The 5,799-nt window shown below is 51.3% G+C and overlaps 1 pseudogene; it reads right to left on the minus strand.

The window, feature by feature from the left end:
* Positions 1-581: 581 nt before the first annotated feature.
* LOC131199424 (uncharacterized protein K02A2.6-like) lies at positions 582-4,399 on the minus strand (annotated as a pseudogene).
* Positions 4,400-5,799: the final 1,400 nt, after the last annotated feature.

The following is a 5,799-nucleotide window of genomic DNA, read 5'->3' on the forward strand; positions in this document are numbered from 1 at the left end:
CAGTTGGAGCCTCCGGGTGCTCTTCAAGGGGAGCCCCATGTAGAAAGCATTACAGTAGTCCAGGCGGGAAGTGAGGAGGGCATGAGTGACCATGCATAGGGAATCCCGGTTTAAGAAGGGGTGCAACTGGCGAATCAGGCGCACCTGATAAAAAGCTCCCCTGGCGATGGCCGTCATATGTTCTTTTATTATTATTATTATTTATTTCATTTTGTCACAACAGTATACACAAACATTGTCATAAGTAAAAAAACATATCAAGAAGAATATATATATATATATATATATATATATATATATATATATATATATGTGTGTGTGTGTGTAAAGAATATGCATTAGTGTTCTGTTTGCGAACAATACGAGGGTCCGAGGCTTGGCTTAAAACTGGTTTATTAACAACTCTCAACAACTCCTCACTGGAGGCAATAAAAGGAACGCCGAGCTCGGCTCGGCTCCTACTTAAGTATAGCTCGTTATCAAGCTGCGGGACCAATCAACAAAACCTCCCTATTGGCTCTTTACACTAGCCGTGCTTTAACCAATCAGCAACGGCTAGCAACAAGCCTTCTCTCCACGGATCATATTCCGGAGGACATAACACCCTTCACCCTCCGGATGGCACATGCATAGTCTGCGAGATATGCCGGGGGCCTTCGGCTCCGCCCCGATTGTCTTAGTTCTTGAGTCGGTGGCGCTGGAGTAGGAGGAGCCGGACTACCATCCTGCTCCGAGGGTGGAGAGTGCAACTCGGGATCGAGAAAAGACCCTGGCGACGCTGCAGCAATGGGAACCGCAGGTAAGGCAGCCGGCGAGACCGCTTCGGGGGTTGAAGTACGTGGTGTGTCTGGCTGGGCCACCGGACCCCCGAAGAGATGGTCAGGTGTTGGAGCAGTGATACTTTGCTCAGGACATGGATCAGCCGGCCCAGCGATTCTTCGGCGCAGCTGATTTATATGTCGGCGCCACTGGCGTCCATCTCCCAGTTGGACCCTATAAGAATAGGGTCCGGTTAATTGCACAATAGTGCCGGGGAGCCACCGGGTGTCAGCCCCGAAATTTTCTGCATAGACCAGGTCCCCCACCCTGAACTTCCTATAATTGGAATCTGTGCATCTGGGTATATCTGGAGTGAAACTCGGATGCAAACGATCTAGAGTGGTTCGTAAACGTCGACCCATCAACATCTCGGCCGGGCTGCGATTGGTATCTGGGCATGGGGTTGAATGTTGTGCCAATAAATATTGGCAGATCTTGTGGTGCCAGTTAGAGGGGCCCAGGCGGCTTAATGCTTCTTTAGCTGCCCTAATGGCCCTTTCCGCCTGGCCATTTCCCGCCGGGTGGAAAGGAGCCGTGGGGGCATGGCGGATTCCCAGCCGTGCCATAAACTGCTGAAAATAGGCCGATGTAAATTGGGCCCCATTATCAGTGACAATGACATCGGGAAGTCCATGGGTGGCGAACAGGGTTTCCAAGACCCTGACGACGGCTCCAGCCGTGGGGGAAGGTGTCAATGCAATGTCAACCCACTTCGAGTAAGCGTCGACTAATATTAGGAAGGTTTGGTCCAAAAAAGGTCCAGCGAAATCCACATGGATTCGCGCCCAAGGGTTTCTGGGGTTCTCCCAGTTCCTAACGGGAGCGCCGGCTGGCGCTGATCTAGAGGCTTGGCACTGGGGGCAATTTGCCACCCAGGCCTCGATCTCCTGATCCATCCCCGGCCACCAAACGTAACTACGCCCTAAGGCTTTCATTCTTACCATTCCTGGGTGAGCGTCATGCAAACAACTCAAGATACGCTTACGCAAGTCGGGGGGTACTACTACCCTATTCCCCCACAACAAGCACCCCTTAAGAACAGATAGTTCATGCTGCCGGCGGGAGTATGGAAGGAATTCGGAAGCTAGTGATCCCCGCGGCCAACCCCTTTTCACCCAATCGATGATTTTAGACAGAAATGGGTCCTTAGCAGACAAACTCTCAATATCGACAGCAGAGACAGGAACGTCCCAGTCCTCAACAAGAAGGACAGTGGACGTCGGGGCTGGGTCGGCCTCCGTTATAGGTAAGGGGCAGCGGCTAAGCGCGTCCGCGTGCCCTATAGATTTCCCGGGCTTATACAACAGTTGGTAGGAATAGGCGGCAAGGAATTCCACCCAACGGGACATGCGTGGGGATAGAATTTGGGGGGTTTGGCGATCGCCTGCCAACAGCCCCAGCAATGGTTTATGGTCGGTTACAAGATAGAAAAACCGACCATAAAGGTAGTCATGGAATCTTTTGATTCCAGCTACTGCAGCTAGGGCCTCCCGATCAAGTTGGCTATAGTTTCGTTTGGGAGGGGATAAAGTGCGTGAATAGAAAGCAATAGGGGCTTCGGAGCCATCAGGAAGAAGGTGGCTCAGAACGGCGCCCACGCCATAGGGGGAGGCATCACACGTTAATGACAGTGGCAGGCAGGGATCATACTGCACTAGAACAGCCGCCGATGTAAGGGCATCTTTGACAGCCCGAAACGAGGCGGCCGCAGCCTGGTCCCATCGCCATGGGGCTTTGGAATCTAACAGCCTATGCAAGGGCTCGGCTAACGTGGCCTTATGGGGCACAAAGATGGCATAAAAATTAAGAAGCCCCAAAAAGGCTTGAAGCTCCGCCTTATTTACAGGCGTCGGGGCATTCTTAATCGCCTCTACTTTGGAGGGTGCAGGGTGGATTCCTGAAGAATCCACCAAAAATCCCAAGAATTCTACCCGCGGAACCCCAATACGGAACTTCTCTTTTTTTAGCTTTAGACCCGCAGCCCGGAACCGGCTAAGGACGGCCCTCAAGCGTTCGACGAGTTCTGACCTATCCCTAGCGGAGATCAGAACATCGTCGAAATAGGGTACAACCCCTGGAATTCCGTGGAGCAATCGCTCCATCAAGCCTTGAAATAGCCCGGGGGCTATGCTGACCCCGAACTGCAGGCGGTTACACTTAAAGGCAGCCCGGTGGGTGACAATCGCCTGGGCCATGGCGGTCTCCTCATCCACCGGGAGTTGCTGATACGCCTGGGCGAGATCTAATTTAGCAAATATTCTGCCTTGCCCCAATGAGTGAAGGAGATGTTGTACAACTGGGACCGGATAAGGATTATCCTGCAGGGCTCTATTTATGGTGCATTTGTAGTTGGCACAGATCCTAATGGATCCGTCCGGCTTTAATGGAATCACAATGGGGGTTTCCCAATTAGAATGGTCTATAGGTTCAAGGACTCCTTGGGAAATAAGTTTATCTAGCTCTTTGCTACCCTGGGACGGAGCGCTAGGGGAACCCGCCGAGGCTTAAGGCGCCTGGGAGCTATCTGAGGGTCCAGATTAAACGCAATAGGGCGACCAGTGTACTTGCCCAGACTGCCGTCAAATACATCCCCAAACTCTAAAAATAAATTGTCTGAAGTATCTAGGACATTAGCATGGACTCCGGACACTTCAAGATGTAAGGCAGCAAACCAGTCCAGCCCTAAGAGACTTGGGAGGTTATCCCTAACTACAATGAGGGGTAATTTCCCCAAGAAGGACCCATAGGCGACCCAAAAAACCCCGCATCCCACAGTCGGAATTTGTCGGCCCTGATAGTCCCTTAAAGAGATCTGACAGGGCTGAAGGCAGCGTTTAGAGATGTGGGGCATCAACTTCTGCAGCGTCGGCCACGCGATGAGTGATCTAGAGGAGCCGGTGTCAATCTCCATTGAAATTGGTACATCTTCTAAAAGAACTCTAAGGAAGATCTTTTGAGCAGGAATACCGGAAGAGGCGTGGTTGACGTCAATCGTTGCAACATCATGGCCCTTGGAGACGGGCTGGCGTTCATCACGGCGGCTCGGCATTTGTCTTACATCGCGCCTCGGTTCGAGCGGGGTCGAATATGTAGTTGAAGCTGGAAGTAGGGCCCGGCAGACTCTCGATAGGTGGCCCATTCGGCCACACCGGCGACAAATTGCGGTTTTAAATCTGCAACTCGAGCGGTTGTGGTTTCCCCCGCACCTGAGGCACATCTCTGGTTTTCCCCTCCCCTCGCGATTGCCCTCATTTCTTCGAGCTGCATTGAGGCGGCGCACAGCTTCATCAGCAGGGAACGGCACGTCGCCATCTGCGTCTTCATGGTGGACTGATAGCGGCTTGACGGCAGCAGCAGCCGCAGCGGCTCCGACATGGAACCGCTGGATCTCTGCTGACGACCGTTCCGACATTTCAGAAGCTCGCGCCTCTTCGATAGCCACCTGAAGTGTCAATTCAGAGCGGGCCAGTAGGCGGCGCTGCAACCGCAGGTCCTTGACCCCTGTAACTAGTTGGTCTAACAACATGTCTTCCAAATCGGTGAACTCGCACTGTAGCGCAGCATCGCGAAGGGACGCCATAAAATCATTGATAGACTCACCCTCACCCTGGAACCGCTGTCTAAAAAGATGTCGTCTGGCCACGCGGGAGGGTTTTGGGGAGTAATGGGCCTGTAGTTTCTCCAATAATATGTCCCAAGGAACGGACGACACTGCTTGTGGGGCAGTGAGAGCCCGAGCCATCGCAAAGACGTGACGGCCACAAAAACTAAGGAAGTACCCGAAGTAGCGCTCGAGATATCAGATAAATTGTTCGCCTGCAGGAAGCATTCAAAACGTTCTAAATACGCTTCCCAGACTTCGTTAGCAGGCTCAAAAGGGGAGAAGGTTAACATGGCAGTTGTCATTTAGGAAATTTTGCTCCTACCGCTAGTACGGAAACCGTCGCCTCACGTAAAGTTCCACTCCTTCGTCGCCAGTGTTCTGTTTGCGAACAATACGAGGGTCCGAGGCTTGGCTTAAAACTGGTTTATTAACAACTCTCAACAACTCCTCACTGGAGGCAATAAAAGGAACGCCGAGCTCGGCTCGGCTCCTACTTAAGTATAGCTCGTTATCAAGCTGCGGGACCAATCAACAAAACCTCCCTATTGGCTCTTTACACTAGCCGTGCTTTAACCAATCAGCAACGGCTAGCAACAAGCCTTCTCTCCACGGATCATATTCCGGAGGACATAACAATTAGCTATATTAATTTGATATAATAAAGGGAACAATAGGACAGGAATGGTAGGCACTTTTGTGCTCTTATGCACGCCCCTTCTTCTAACGACAGCCGAGCATCCAGGAGAACGCCCAAGTTGCGAACCCTCTCCATAGGGGCCAATGACTCGGCTCCAACAGTTGCTGAGCTCTGGGCTGCTCCAGCAACAGACCGCAGTAGCATTGAAGAGATAAAGAGGACTTGGCAGACAATCGCAGGTTCGTTGCCAGAGCTGATATCTGTAGTAAGAATAAATTGCTGGCAAATACAGTCAGCTCGGGTGGGTGGGGCAGAACAGATTTCCTGCTTTCTAGCTAATCTAAATCGTGTAGCACAGTAGATTCCCTCCCCTTGCTGTTTTACTTACCTTTGTAGACTCAGAAGGCTTCAAAATGTTCCTTTTTTAGGACTGCACAGATATGCCCCAGGCACGCATGTGTGCGTGAAGCATACTCTCAGTAGCAGAATCACCAAACCAGTAGCAGACTTCAGAGGATTTCACTGCTGCTGTTATTTTGCTGTTTCATATTTTCCCTACCAAATGCATTAGAATTACTTATTGACAGTTGCCTCTGAAAGTTGGAATTCCAAAAGGAACTGTGGAACTTGCCTGAGGTTCTGCTATATAGCCTGGCTGAAGCCACAGCTGCTGTCTTAAAGAGGGAGACAGTGGCGGTCTTGGACCAGAGTATACCTGTGTAGCTTCTCTTGATCCATT

Source organism: Ahaetulla prasina, chromosome 5, assembly GCF_028640845.1.
Source record: "Ahaetulla prasina isolate Xishuangbanna chromosome 5, ASM2864084v1, whole genome shotgun sequence".
NCBI lineage: Eukaryota > Metazoa > Chordata > Lepidosauria > Squamata > Colubridae > Ahaetulla > Ahaetulla prasina.